The sequence below is a fragment of the Macrobrachium nipponense genome, chromosome 21 (genome assembly GCF_015104395.2).
Source record: "Macrobrachium nipponense isolate FS-2020 chromosome 21, ASM1510439v2, whole genome shotgun sequence".
Taxonomy (NCBI): Eukaryota; Metazoa; Arthropoda; class Malacostraca; order Decapoda; family Palaemonidae; genus Macrobrachium; species Macrobrachium nipponense.
Genome location: NC_087212.1, coordinates 52908692 through 52924840, shown reverse-complemented (window position 1 = coordinate 52924840; position 16149 = coordinate 52908692).

The following is a 16149-nucleotide window of genomic DNA, read 5'->3' as shown; positions in this document are numbered from 1 at the left end:
ATAAAAGGTATTTGCATATCGTAAACTCTGTTACGCCAAGACAAAAACAAACTTCATATAAACCTTTGCTTTTGAGGATCAATAAGAGGAAAAATGTCTCTTGAAATTTCAAAGCCATCTGAAAGAAGGTTGCATCTTGTTCGAATATTACTGAACGAGCTAGTTCTTCGTTGGACGAGTGGTTCACGTGCTTGCCTACCGATTCGGTAGTCCCGAGGTCGATTCCCCACTCTGCCACATGGAATCAGAGGAATTTGTTTCTGGTGATTAGAAATTAATTTCTCGATATGATGTGGTTCGGATCCCACAATAAGCTGTAGGTCCCGTTGCTAGGTAACCAATTGGTTCCTAGCCACGTAAAGATATTTAATCCTTGGGGCTAGCCCTTGGAAAGCTGTTATCAGCTCAGTGGTCTGGTTAAACTAAGATATACTTTAACTGATCGAGCTTGATGGTGCTTGCTACTCTGCTCTGGAACCCGGCGCTGCCTGTCATGTCTCACCTACCCTCTTGATCCCCTAATTACCTCGCCCACCCAACCGGGGGTGGACAAATTTGCAGGAGGAAGGTGGATGTGTCATGTTTCCCCTACCCTCCCGATTGCCAACCAGTCCACACCCAGGGTAGACAAAAAGGTTTGCAAGAGGAAGTTGAATGTGTCATGTCTTCCCTACCTTCCCAATCCCTTACCTACTCCGCCCCGGAACAAACAATAAAGATCCACGCGGATTTTATCATTATGGAATTTTATAGTTACAGATACAAGAACATATACTGAACTAGTTTATTGTTGAATCTGTCAGTGACTCTTGTGTGGGATCATGCTGAGGCCATTAATCTGAAAAAGACTTAAGTGTCGAAAAAGTGTCGTTAATCTTCATTCTTATTGGTAAATAATACTATTGCTGGACTAAAATAATAAGAAACAAATTTTCCAATTTATCCTCATGATATATATGTCTTACTTGATATCAAATAATGAAAAGCTGCGCTTGTTGACAATTGTCGAATAAAATTTTATTCACTGCCAGTATCAGAAAAAACTTTCTATTCTATTGTTTGAAATAATCCTTTGTCAAACAAAAACCAAGATTAATATAAAACTTCCACTATAGTAGATACAACAAAATCTGCGGAATTTGAAGAATCTTTCGAAAATAAATAACATTGACAATTTGTCAATGCAATATACCGGTATCGTTTAATATAAAAAAACAATCACACACCCGATCTTATAAAAGATGTGAAATAAAATAAACGGTAAGCCAAATATGAAAAATAAAACTGGAGCATCAATACCTTTTCCTGATGAGTTATTGAGTTTTGCTTTGTATGTACTACATCACAATATTGCATTTTTCGCACAAAGAGCAAAGGACATCCAGTATCTACACGTGAACACACCAGGCCATTTAATATCATTCTATTTCATTAAGCTTTGGTACAAATTTTTATAACATCTTATAATCTCATTATTAAAACAGAACCTAGAGAAAACTGTAAATGTCGTATAAATATAAAGAATATATATATATATATATATGCATACACACACACACACACACACACACACACACACACACATATATATATATATATACATGTAAACATATATACATATATATATAATATATATATATATATATATATATATATATATATATATATATATATATATATATATATATATATATATATATATATATGTGTGTGTGTGTGTGTGCGTGTGTGTGTGTGTGTGTAAATATATGCATGTGTATATGGAAGCTTGAATTTCAAGTCAATGAAATAATACAATACATATGTTTACCAGCTATGATTAAACTTGCAACAGTCAGAAGCCTCATCAACAAATATGATTTTCAAAGTGGAACCTCGTAATAAATGTTAAATTATTAATTAGTAAGTGCGTCACTGGCAACATTAAAATGCAATTTTAAAGCAGTAAATAATTTCAGACTGCCTTGAAGCAAAAGACATCCACAGAATGATAAGCAAGCATATGCTACAATAATGAAGTGTATTACTGCCCTGGTTGAAATGAGTTAGTATTCTCGAAAGATAATTGTAGAGGACGAACCATGATTGTTTTTCTTAGGATTATTAAAAACGGAATGTCAACTCCTTCTACGAAGAATTCATCTCTAACAACCCACGTTTTCATTTTAATAGAATCCTTCAGAAGCAAGCGTTCTTCAGTGAATTTTATCGAAGAATTTGATGAACTTTTTTTCCATAATGGGTACCTAAATCAACTGGGCTGGTACCTATTTTTCTAATAAGAAACTCCAAATATAGCAGGGAATCAACCTTCCTGCATGCGCTTATCTCAATGCAAAGTCCACTTTTATTCTGCCACAAGTTATTCCTGCTGTATTGCAATTATACTTTATTAATCTCTAGGCTCTGAGATTACTCATCAAGAAAAATTTACAGTGAGAGATATAATTACCATAAAAGATATTAGCCATTTCACTTGATTAAGAGAGAGAGAGAGAGAGAGAGAGAGAGAGAGAGAGAGAGAGAGAGAGAGAGAGAGATTAATAAAAATTAAATACAAAATGAAATGTTTCCCCGGCAATGTATTGCCTTCATTTTACGCAACATTTTTTTTTTATTTCCATAAACCAGCAATAATACAGTGATAAAACCCCAACATCTTCGCGAAATTGTACATTTATTTTAATATATGACTAGCCATTTCGATTACATTTTCTTGGCCTTCTATTTAAAGAGACGTTTCGAAGACAGTCTTTTGAATCAAACGGGTTGCCACTGCAACACCAATTCTTTCCTTGCGGCTCATTATTTGCGGATTTGAATAATAACGAAGTCAGTTTTCTGGGAAACCTTAAACCTCAAGACACTTGATACACTGATGATCTTCAAATATAATGTGGAAAGGGGAAAAAGATTTAAGCCCCCAGGTACGAATGAGCAAAAAATATTTTATATGTTTTAGGTTCATGGCAGTCCTAACAAGTTATAGCCTATATATTTTGCAGAGATCAATATCTAATACTTTTAAAATTCAATCGTTTTCCCCTTAGTTAGGTAACTTTATTTGGAATATGTAAGTTTTAAAACAATACATAAACTTAAATTACCGGAAAAAAATAAGAAGGATGCAAAGTGTTCACTAATCATAGATGGTTGACACAAACAGAAAAAAACATATAAAAGTAAAAATATCATGGAAAACATGAACAAATATACATTATTACAATATACATTATTACTCAGCTTTAAAAAGTATCAGCACTATACTTCATGTACATCGTTCAAAAGGAAATGAATAGCTTTCGTGAGTAACAGCGACGGTGCTTCTTTGTGTTGCACAAAGCCACTGTCACACAAGAACTTTATTTTTCACAATATTTTCAACCTTGTCATGCCGACAAACAGAGCATCAAATAATGCAATTTTATCAACAGAAATGAAACCTCTGAATGGCTTTCGTGGACATTTTGAAGCTATATTGCAATATATGAATAAATTTTACTTGAAGAAAATTATGAGGGGAAAAACATTCACAAACATTATCAGAAAAAGATAGAAGTAAGAATAACACTACATTTTTCTGAATAAAGTTGGCAACTATGCAATATTAATCTGCTTCAGTAAACTAACAGCACCATTCTGCATGCGTATTTTCAAAAAAGGATATTCGTTTACGCTAAAAGCTTCTGCGAGTACCAGTGACAAAGGTTTTTTTTCTTTTTTTGCCCAAAACCAGTGACATAAATTCTTTTTTTCTTTATCGTTTATGTGCTTCCTGTACTCACGATGATAAAAAAATAAAATCGTATCTGCCTTAAACAGGTCGTTTCCATTTTTTAATGCCATTACTTATGGACATTTACACTTTCCGTTCCATTCTTTACGCGTTAATGACGATGCCGACTTTTGGCTGCAAGTTTTTACTGGCTGCTTAGCAAACCCAGAGGGTGGGAGTTAAAAGATGCTAGAAACTGTGCCAGTGTGGTAGTCTTAAATGAGAGACAATGCCGACAAAAGTACACTTTAATGATTCTCCATCAAAAAAAAAAAAAAAAAAAAAAAAAAAAAAAAAAAAAAAAAAAAAAAAAAAAAAAAAAAAAAAAAAAAAAAAAAAAAAAAAAAAAAAAAACTTCTGTATGAGTTTACTGTTATATGCACAAGTATTATTATAAATATTACCTTTATTCTGTTCCCTAAACTGATGCCATTCAACGTTTGATGTCCATTTGCTATCAAACTCCAACAATATATCCATCAAAACTCACGTCATTATTGTTAGTGGTATCCAAAGCTTGCAATGCAGTCCTGTAATCGAATATGAAGCGTTTTATATAATTCGGAAAAGAATATTTAAATGTGCAATCATGCTCATACAGCACCTTACTTTAGATTCACTCCTCTCTTTTGTGCCACAGGTCAAAACAAAAAAATGGTTTTCAATACTCATGAATTTCATGAAAATATTTTTCCAGAGGAAACTTTTTTTTATGACTAGGTTCTTTACCATACTTTCAAGGGAAAGATTTTGTTTTAATCTATGTCAGAGATTTTCAGTAGAAATTTCAATAGGCGTCTCAAACGTTGTGACAAATGTTTTGATGCTTTAGGCAAAACTGTGTGACGATTATAACACATTAAACATGGATATCCAAAGAGCACCAACAAATCACACAGCGTGGTAAAAAAAAAAAAAAAAAAAAAAAAAAAAAAAAAAAAAAAAAACAACAAGACACTCCGCAACACACACCAGTGTTTGTAAGATTTCCTAGTTAAATCTGGCAGAAAATGGGCGGTAAGAAAACATGTCTGCAAGCACTTCAGTCGACATGTTCTTTATTGAAGACATTATCAGTGCGATATGTAAACACTAATTTCGATTTAAGTGACCACTTAATTAAGATCAATTACAGCAATAATCTCCCGAATTTTTACAACCTAATGAAAACATAAATACCGGGTAAAGAAAAGTAGGGTCTTACAAAAATTGCCTCTTCATTTAATATTCAAATAAATCCAGTTTACATTCGTCATCATTCATCACAATCGTGCTTACAAGCCTACAACTGAAAGCTAATCATTGCAAAACAAAACATTATTTACTCTTTTTTTCTTCCGTCATCTATATATATATATATATAATATAATATATAGATATATATATATATATTATATATATATATATATATAATTTATATATGTATATATATATATATATAAAGACAAATTCCACGAAAGAAAGGAAAACGACGGAGTGCTGCAAAGCCTTTCGACTTCTTGTCCTTTATTTAGCATGATTCAATTATGCATACATACATACATACACACACATTATATATATATATATATATATATATATATATATATATATATACATATATATATATATATATATATATATATATATATATATAATTACAAAATGATCTTCAGCCACGGGAGTATTTTCACACCTGAGAGAAGTAAGTATTTCACACCCCTGTCTTCTTGTTCCGTTACAGCCTTTCATAAAAGCCACTTCTGTAAGATACTCAGGAAGGATGTTACATCGACGGGAAGTCATTTCACAGATGGTTGAAATTTCGATTCACATTCAAGCTAAGCTGGGTTGTTCTTCTATAAGCTTTTGTCAGGAGTGGAGTTTTGAGCGATGTTTCGTTTGCCGATTGACTACATGGTTGCTTTTTCACATATACGGTTAACTTATCTGATAAACAGTTTAGAATAAGGATTACGACCCTAAAGCGAATGCAAATTTTCCAGTTTTTTATTTTCCTTTGACGTAACTTTTATCCAGTTTTTCATTTCAATCATCTGATAACAAAAGCCAGCGAGATGAAACTCAACAGTAATGTTTACCACTGCTATATGAATAAATGGTTACCTCAGAGCTTTTCCCTGAAAAACCGTTGAAAATGAACCAAATACACTTTCTAGAAAAATAAGAATATCGTTTTTCAACTTTTCTCTCCCCGTATTCGGCAATGTACCTAGAAAGCTGTTCGAATGTGAATATATATAAATATATTATAGGTAATATATATTATATTCTCTAATATATAATATCTATATATGATATATAGGAATATATAGGAATAAATTATTTATATATATATATATATATATATATATTAATTAGGAAATGCCGAAGACACATGGATGTTTTAAAAGATTTATTAATTAAGGAACGTTTCGCACATGGCTATGTGCATCATCAGTCTGAAAAATGACAAAATAATAACATTAGAAATACTAAAAATACTCAGGATTCTTAAAATGACAATTAAAAACATAAAAAGACTAAAAATATGAAGCAAAGTAAAAACAACTGCTGTTACACCAACCTTCAGGTACAAAGGAAGAAGATAGAATGACCAATGGAGGAACACCGACCTCCAAAGATGACTATACCAGATATAGTTGAGCAGAGGAGCAGCCACCGTTTAACAATGGAACGAGTCTTTTAATAGATAATGACTCTAAGGTAGTCAGATAATCTGCATCCTTAGAATACCCTAATATGGTAAAGCGCTGCTTCTTGACCTCAATTTTACAACTGATAGCATGAATTTTATATTTGAATGTTCTGGTCTGCTCAATCTTTGCCCCGTTCTAAAACTCAAACCTAAAGTGACTGTAATAATGCATCTGCAACAACCTTTTCGTTGATCCAATATAAGTACCAAGGCATCCTGGTCATGTAAACTTATAGACCACATTGGATCTCATGAAGGGCTGCAGACGGTCCTTGAAGCCAAACAAGGAGCCAATTTTACTGGGATTATTTGATATCAATTTTAAATTAATGCACGGTATTTCAGTTTCAATAATTTGTTTCAATTTATATGAAAATTTGGAGTTAAAAATATAAGAGATTGAAGCATACATAAGTTTTTTCGGAATATTAAAAACCGGTGTGGCAGGATGAAAATAATTAGTTAAAAGTTTGTTGACAATTCTTGGGAAATGAATTTTGTTGAAAGAAATTAGTTAAAAATTCAATCTCCTTATGAAATATGGCCCAACTGGACGAGTATCTAAGAGCCCTATACATTAAAGTATAGATGGTATTCAATTTAAAACTGGTTTGGCAAGCACTGTAGAAATTATTTGCAAGACCTGTATAAGTTTTCTTTCTGTAAACGGCAGTAGTAAAAACAGAATTAACTCTCGTGATTAAAACATCTAAAAACGGTAAACAATTATCTTTCTCCAATTCCATAGTAAAATTAATGTTAGGGTGTCGCTGATTAATAAAATCTAAACACTGGGTGGCCTGCCACTCAGCTATATATACATAGCTGAGTTCTGTTGTCCATACCTAACTGACCGTTTATGTTATATTAATCTCTGGGGAAGTGATTTTCCTGTAAATCAGATGTAAGATTGGTCACAGTCCAGGCATGGGATTTCGTAAACGCCTAAATCCTTGGGGGATGTCTTTTATTGGACGTTAATCAGGGATTTGGCTAAGGTGTATGGGTCAGTAAATGCAAGATTGTTAAATTTTCCGAGGGTCTGGGTCACTGTCTTAATCCTGTCCAGGTGTGGAATTTTCATTTTACTGTTGGGAGTGTCTCTGGTCTTGTCTTGAGGGGGTCGGTAGAAAATTACGTTTGCTTTTTGAATTGCTTTCTCAATTATATGGCCAGGATACCTTAAAGACGAAAGTTGCTTACAAATTAGTTCAAATTCTTTTTTCCAGGAAATCTAGGAAACAAATTCCTAAGGCTCTTAAGAATAGGTTGCTGGCTACGCCTATCTTGATATGAATGTCATGATAGCTGAAGTAGTGAATGTATGAAAGTGAGAACGTTGGTTTTCTGTATATGTTAAATTTGTATTCTGTCGTGTCTCTAATTATTAAAACATCAAGAAAAGGAATTTTGTTGTCTGTTTCCCATTCAATTTTAAATTTGATGCTGGGCACTAATTCATTTAATTTTGAAACTAAATTATTAAAATTGCCCCACCTATTATCCCAAAATGTTAGAGTATCATCTACATATCTCATCCACAGCATGTTTTTGGGTTTTATTGCATTTATTACTGTAGTTTCAAAGTATTCCATTACAAATTGTCTAAAACAGGACTTAAGGACTACCCATACTACACCCGTATTTTTGCTTATAGAATGATTCCCCGAATGAAAATACGTTATTAGACACACATAATTCAACTAACTATTATTTTGTCAAGCGCCAATGGGAAATGATCTGAATAGGGGGATAATTTTTCCCTCAAAAACCAAGGTTCGCCAGTACTATACTATTTCCAATAGTTTGTGATTTGTAGGCCAGGAATGATTTGTTAATGGAATGACATCTACTAAATTTTGCTAAAATTTCAGGTTCAAGTAAACAACTACAATTTGTCAATTTCGCTTTTAAATGTAACGGGCTCTCGTTTCGCAGCTAATTCAGGTAAAGAAAGGTGTGAGGTGTGGCTGTATATTAGCAATGCAATAAAAAATTAAAAAACAACAATACATGGTCGGTTCCCTGATGGGAAAATCAAACGCATCGGGTATTTCGTCGCATTGATCCGAAATACATTTATTGGAATATCTGAAAAATGAAAGGCGAAGATTGATTAAACAAATTTGCCAAACGTTGGTTATTTATTCTTTTGTAAAACCAAGCGAAACAAAAAACCAATAAAAAATGCAGTCTCTTTAACATGGCTGTATTTAGAAAACAAAAGATTGGAGGCAATTTACTAACCAGAGGTATCACGGAATGTGTGAGTATTTGCAAATATTCCTGGGATTGTTTGTCCTGATCTTTGAAATGAATTTGCAATTACAATAAGGCATGGAATTATTGACTACTGAATTGTATATTCAAAATTATAACGTAAGTAAAAAAGACTTTCCATAAACTATGTGAAGTTGACAAAACGAGTTGTGAGTGAATTAAAAAAAAAAAACTGGAATCCTTCAAAATTCTCTCACGAAATTTCAATTACGACCTTATATTTTCTTTAAAAATATGCAATATTAAAGGGCAGATACTTCAAATACGGTTATGAAAGATTACGGCAGTATAAATTTGCATAGTATTATTCTTACTCTTTCGTTTTTGATCGATGGTGCATTTTGATAAAACACAACAAACACACACAAAAAACTTTCGTTTTAATTATAAACCGACTAAGGGGCAAAAATAAGAAAAGTCGATTCTCGCCTCACGTTTTAAGAAGGGTTTCTGGTGGCGCCTTTCGGAAACAAAGGATCAACGAAATAATGAATTCTATGGAGTACGCACGGCAAATTCCTAAAGCTTTCCAGGAAGAATACTCAATTCTAGCTTGCACAAATTGCCTAACAAAACTCATTCCTTCTAGGTAGTGAAGACGGAATATATAAAAGAAACGCCAAGTTGTGGTGGTTTAAGCTAACATACGCTACCAGATTCAGATATGTAATGTAATCACTAAGGAAATGAATTCCATAAACATTTGAAGGATATAGTAAGAGTGAAAACAAGACACTAAAAAGGTACAGAATTGAATTCAAATTACAGTAAGAAAAGATACCCTTTGAAGATCGTGCTTCCATATCATTAGCTACAGATATGATTTTAATAAAAGTAATAATTATTCTCAGCTCACACAGAGCATACGTAGCAATGCATATTCAGAATAATTAAACGTTTTGCTAATATTATTTATCATTATATCAGTAGATGAAACCTATTCATATGGAACCAGCACACAGGGGCCACTTACTTGAAGTTTAAGCTCTCAAAGACGTTGGTTTCACCCTCCCACCGCAGACCCTACACTGCAGCAATAACTGATCATTATACAGAGCCAGGGATTTTTCATCCCCCTGGGGGAGAAGCGAACTCACGGTATCTGAGCGGCATGTTACGACAATGGCCGCCATACCAGCGAATCAGTGAACCCAGCAAATGCATGGATATTGCTAGGTTGCCAGTTTATGTGTGACTACTGTAGACAAGACATGCATTTTTCTGATATTTAACGATATCTATTTCTGAACCTTCACCTAGAATTAGTTTTTGACGTGGGTATAGAGCTTATATAAAGACTTATTGCGTGCATCACAAAGTTAACAATTTCCTCTCTTGAAACAGAATTACGAAAAGAAATTCTTACTAAACTCCTATCTGAAAGGATAACTTTATCAGTCACTGCATTCAAAGATAACTGGTATCCCTTCTAAACTGGATGAGTCGTTTACTGGCGTGAAAAAACTTAGCGTTAGTAGATTTAGACAGTAAAATCATTGTTCTTTTAATGTGTTTCCTTCCAATCATCAATCATATAGATATATATATATATAAATATTATATATATATATATATATATATATATATATACATATATATATACATATACATATACATATATATATATACATATATATATATATATATATATATATATATATATATATATATATATATATACTCTCCTACACTGGAGCCGCAGGTCGAGAAATTATAATCATTTGCGTCCAGGGAAAGACACTCAAAACAATTTGCAGTTTACTTTTAAGATCAGAGTTTCACAACTACATCGTTGCATTTGCAAGACTGAAAATATTTACAGCGGGATTGAGTAAAGAATAATTACACATAAAAGCTTTTACTAGACCACTATCTAAAGCAATTAAACATTAATACATCTGGCACTAAAAGAATGGTCTACCCAGATGATGGTGGTGGCAATAAAATCATAGAGTTGAAGAAAGAAAAAAGAAAAGAAAAAAAAGAACAACTACTGGACCATCAGGCAGTAAACAGTTGGACAGACGATGGTTAGGTGCGTAATGATGGGACTGTTAATTTTATCATTATAGTTTCTAAAGTATTCAGATTACCCTCTTTTTGTGTATGTCCTATTATTTTGAATTTTTTGTTCACACACACACACACACACACACACACACACACACACATATATATATATATATATATAATATAATATATATATATATATATATATATAATATTGCAAATTTTCCAGCTGCTGCGTTAGTTCTAGAACCAGGAGCAGATTGTTCAGTCCAGAACATTCAAAACGATCTGAAAATTTGAATAACATATGGATAATAAAGATTTACGAATACCACAGGACAGAATCAGAAAGAGAGAGCTGTAAATAACCTAAAACCTATATTAATAAAATTGACAGTAGTATCATTAAACACCAGACCTCGACTGCTTAATGCTGATGGTCTACTAAAATCGTTGTAGTTTCCTTTTCGTCTTTTCCTTCTTCGGCGTGATACTTTTATTTTGACCTCCATCTATTAGTGTCATGGTGGTTAATAGCTTTAATTAGTGGTTTAGTAAATGCCTTTATGTGTAATTCTTCTTTGGTCAATCTCTGTATAGACTTTTCAGCCCTGAAAATACAACAATGTAGTCGCCAAATGCTGGCAATAGAAATAAATTGAAAACAGTATCAAGTGCCTTGGTTGCCTTTCCCTGGATGCATACAACTATATATACACCAAGTTTAATATATAAATTACTATAATAATAATATATATTATATATTATATATATATTATATATTATATATATTATATATATATATGTATGTATGTATATAAGGGGAATGACATCCTTCACTATATATTTCTTCTTTTATTCATAGTCTGCGTATTTCTACAGGTCAATTCTTCATTACTAACTTTCTTGGCTATTGTCAACAACTCTCATTGAGAGAGAAGCACGTAGCAAAACATTCTTCACGTTTTCTTCTATTCTTAATCCTCATTCTCAGAGGCAAGTAAGAGAAGGGCCCAAGGGTATATAGACATTTAAGAACTAAGGTATAGGGCTAGAAATCATGTTTGCAAAGAAAAGTTATAGGTACTTAGATAACGCCTTAAGCTGGACATACACGTACGCGACTGGCATCGGGTTTGTCCTGCCAGGATTAGCGCGAGCTGCAGTCCGCTTGGGAATTGCCCATACACGAAGATGACTTGTTCTACGCATATTTTGAGAGGGAAGAGTTAATATGCAGTGGCCGTGTTCCTTTCAGTTTACGTATACGAGCATGAAATATGCAAGAAAAATCGTAAAGTATGGGTGAAACATGGCTAAGAAAAAGAGGTTTTAATCATATGACTTTATTGAAAGAATTAAAGTTAAATAACCTGGGAGATTATAGAAATGATTAAAGAATGACTGATGATGTCTTCGGGGACCTTTTATTCCTAATGTCTCCAAAAATAAAGAAAGATACAGCAATGAGGAAGTCTGTTTCTTTTGAGGAAAGGTTAATTGCAACATTAAGGTTCATAGCAACGTTTCTTGGTCTGTTATAAAAAGTAATAAATCAAAATACCACAAGACTATTACCGCGGGGGCCAAAATTGCTGACTGCTACCGTGATGGGCAATACTGAAAGGTAAGCAATAAAATGCTATCAAAATAGGTGGGTGAACCCAGTCGTCCTGCTAGTCCAGTGTTTCTTAACCTGGGGTGCTAGCACTCCCAGGGGGTGCTGAAATCAATTTCAGGGGGTTGCTGAGGAAAGTCACATATGTGGCGGTAAAATATCAGTGTTTCTGTAGTGAAGGATTACGTCTGGACAAATGTATTTTCAACACATTTTTTAAATTCAATAAACTTTAACCTTATTTTCAGGTTAAAGTTCATGAGAAACTAGTCGCACATAAGCAAAAACAAAAATCGCATTGATGACTATATTTTATTGAGTTTGTCCATGATCTTTCCTTTATTTCCTTATTGATTTTGCCAATGCTATTGCTGTTTTTGTTTTGGAGAACGAACTAAATGTATGATCAAGATGTACTGCACTTGTCTTTACTTTATCCTTGTGGTAACTAGGTGTTAAACAATGGTAGGGGGTGCTGGACTGCCTAGGCCTGACCAAAAGGGGTGCTGAGGTCGAAAAAGGCTAAGATACGCTGTGCTAGTCATTCCCCAGACACACCACAACTGGCGGGGGATAATGCCAGTCTTGGCTAGACTGACCTGTCCGGTTGAACACGTTGAAAAGATGAGAGGACTGGCTAGTCTTGCCGGGTTTATCATTTTGAGCCCCTATACTATATGAAGATTAGCCGGTTCATGCCAATCTCGGTATAATCAGCGTGTCAGTAGTCCTTTACGTGTATGGCTTGCTTTAGGTCACACAAGCTAACTTGAACAACCAACTCTTAAAATATATTTCATGGACGCTCCCCTCTCTTCTGGTTATCGCCCTATCCTTATCGATTGGTTTCCTGGATACCAGCGAATTGCCCTCTTTATTTGAAAGAACGGGTAACACTTATGTATAGAACTTGGCTTCATATCAAAGGAGCCAGCGTCGACAATGTTGACTTTTATGTTCACGGAAAAAAAAAAAGTTTTATGATTTCATATGCCCCTGAGCTGCCATACAAATACCCAAAGTCATTAATAAAATCCAAACCTATTTTATTATTTACATAGCTACGGAGGTCATATACATAATTAGAATACGGTTGCCACCACTATTTACCAACTAACAATATTTTCCGACTATATAAGGAGTGGAATGTGGATTTAGTTGCTTTTTGCACATCCTCTTTATTATATTTATGTTTTTAATATTTTCCATTATCTCACGCAGACATGCAGTGTACTACATTACATACCACCCCAATCTAAAACATAATAGGATGGCGAAGTGTATCATCTGTCATTCTTTCCTTTTGAAATGGCCGATCACTGACAATGGGATTAATTTTCGTCACGATGAAAGGAATTCTGTAAGACAAAGACAGTGGGGACTAAAGGGATGAAAAGTTATATTTCTTATTTTATCTGTACTGGCTTATTGTCCTTTTCGATTAAGAACCCGACAAAGCGATGATAATTCAACCTAGTAACGCATTATTTCTTATCAGGTAATTATTCAGGCATGAAGAAGACTCCGAAATATTCTTAATGGATACTTAATAACCTCTTATCACATGCCCATGAGACACTAGAAAATGTATAAATGATACGACCCATTTATAGTTTAATGTGCACATGCTCAATGAAGTCACTGCCTGACAGCTTTTAAAGGCAGCACAGATGTTTCTAAGATGCCCTTTGTGCAATGGCCCACTGAAAAATGCAACGTGTCTGACTAGGAATTTTGAGAGGAAACAAGGAATTATTTTGAAACCCATACTCAAAAAATACAGATTTAACTTTTGCTAGCTCTGCATTCAGGTCATTCAGGAAGCCAGATATAATAATCTAAACTTGTTTCAATGATGTCAATCTAAGGAGTGGGATTCATACAATTATCCTCACTCTCGTTTTAAACATTTCTTATCGACAGTGTTGAAAATCCTCCCTTTTCTACGGAAATAAGAAACTAGCAAAATATGCTGAATACACAGTTCATTACATATATTGTCAATTCCTATAGATTCAACATCTATGCGTGAGTACACCCAAACATGGCGCTCGTGTAATGCGAATTTATAAAACTTTTTACTTTGCGAATAAAAAATTCCTTCTCGTATTAAAGTGAATTGTACGAATCTGTTGAAGATGCTTTCGTCCCCCGTGGTGAGGATTACTTCGTTGAGGCTCTCCCTTTTCCATGTTATACATTCAGGCAGTAATTTTTTTTATAATAATATCCCCCCAGCCCCCCGCCACCTCTCTCTCTCTCTCTCTCTCTCACTTTGGCCACCTAACAATTAGGTACATAATTCACTTATTTGCTCAACAGAGGCGTACTAGATTTTAGGGAAGGTGCCCACCCTACCCAAAGAGAGAGAGAGAGAGAGAGAGAGAGAGAGAGAGAGAGAGAGAGAGAGAGAGAGAGAGAGAGAGAAACTAAACTAAATAATCGTATGAATTCTACAAGGGAAGAATTTTCCGTGTGTTATTCTTAAAGATCGTGAGGAACTAATCTGAGATCAAAGCGAACATAAGCAAATCGTGCCATGTGAATCTATTCTGATGGTTCATTAACAAACTATCAGAAAGTGAAAGTTTAATGCATTTCAACAAATTCAATTACAACAAAATTGAAAAAATGATACTATATTTACAATGGTACACCTTACGAAGTATATGTTGCGCAAATATTTCTTGCCTTTAACAGATAACTTTAGGCTAATAATTTAAGATTTTTCATATTGAGAATAAGTGAAAATTCATGGTTACAGTCCGTTTATTTGCATTCAAGGTTCTAATACTGAAGAATGTATCCTGTAAAAATAATGTGCATGACAGAAGGGTACATACATACATACATACCCGAGTTAGAACAGAAATGTCTCAGACATTTAGGAAAAGCGACAGCAAGTGGACTTTCATACCTATGGTTGTGTTCCAGAAGTTTTCTCTGCGTAAAATCCTTAATTCAGTAATTAAAGGATGAGCTCGAAAATGAATGGGATTTTCCTTTTGAAAGAAGCCAGCATGATTAGAATAAAATAAAATCCAATTAACAGAAAATATTCCCCCCCAAAAAGGACACCTGGCGAAAATGCACTTAAACATGACTCGCTGAAGATGTTTGTGTTAAAGAATTGTCCGAATAGCATATATATATCTGATATGATTACTTGATGAGCCAAATGAAACCTCATTTAATAACTTACATTTCATCGTCAACGTCCGATATTATTAGATACAGAACGTTGTTCTGCATTTTCCTTCCTTGATTGCAGTGTTACATGGCTTCGGTTGGCCTCCTGCGGTTATATCTGCAATTTAATAGTTCTATGGCTCTGTTGTGGTTACGTCTGCAATTTAATAGTGTTATGGTTCTCTTTCTCAGTGCATAAGCTAAAACAATAAGGATCAAGATCATTTACAGCAAAGGCTTTCACGATAATCACAATAGACGATACTAGCTGATGAGAAAAATACTCTTTGTTCTCATTATGCTTTCTGTTAAGACAAAAAAATACACATAAGGCTAAATATAAAATATGAATCATAATACTTTATCTTCATATTTATTAGCAAGATGGAAAAAGTAGAGTACTGCAAAAATGTCTAAAATGTACACCTATACTGTAGAAGCCTTGTGCAGATTTATACTCTATACTCAAATAGCGAAATTTTTTTTGAATGACTTACAATCAAGCAATCACCATCAAATTCCGACTACTTTCAGGTGAATTTTCGTCACGAAAAACACAAACAAACAAACAGAATTTAG